Source organism: Sinocyclocheilus grahami, unplaced genomic scaffold (genome assembly GCF_001515645.1).
Source record: "Sinocyclocheilus grahami isolate Dianchi unplaced genomic scaffold, SAMN03320097.WGS_v1.1 scaffold1007.1, whole genome shotgun sequence".
NCBI lineage: Eukaryota > Metazoa > Chordata > Actinopteri > Cypriniformes > Cyprinidae > Sinocyclocheilus > Sinocyclocheilus grahami.
This window is the reverse complement of record NW_015506186.1, coordinates 22,460-23,042: the sequence shown is the minus strand read 5'-3', so window position 1 is coordinate 23,042 and position 583 is coordinate 22,460.

Below are 583 nucleotides of genomic sequence, written 5' to 3'. Positions count from 1 at the left end.
AAACCAATATTAGAAATTGAAATAATATCTCACAATATTACAGCTGTTATTTTTTAAGAAATTCAAACAATAAATAGCGTTTGGGGCTCTTGAATAGCCACATACACACTGCAGCTAAAATTGCAGCAAAGTGGTAGTGTTGCCAGATCTTCATAGAAAAAAAACAACAACAAACAAGGACAAGCACAAAAAAACACTAAAACACCCAAATGCTATACGTTTTATAACACCAAAAAAATCATATATCTCACATCCGCAACAGACCACTTTATTAACTCCATAAAGTGCCTAGCTTTATGAGCTAAGACCAAACAACATGCCTAAATGCGCTTGTAAAAAGAGGATATGGCAATACTGCAAGACAGCGCTCTCTAAAGCAGCCTCCCGAGCATAAACAAAACAGAGCATGTCTATCAGCGGTAGTTTAGTTAAAATCGACAGAGAAAAAGAGTCACATGGCAGATACCAAACGGCTAAATTCTTATTCACTCCCGCAAGACGACAAAATGTTGCTATGGTTACAAATGCGGGAGTGACTGCGGTTCCGTACACACATGGAACGATAATTTACTGGACTCACTCC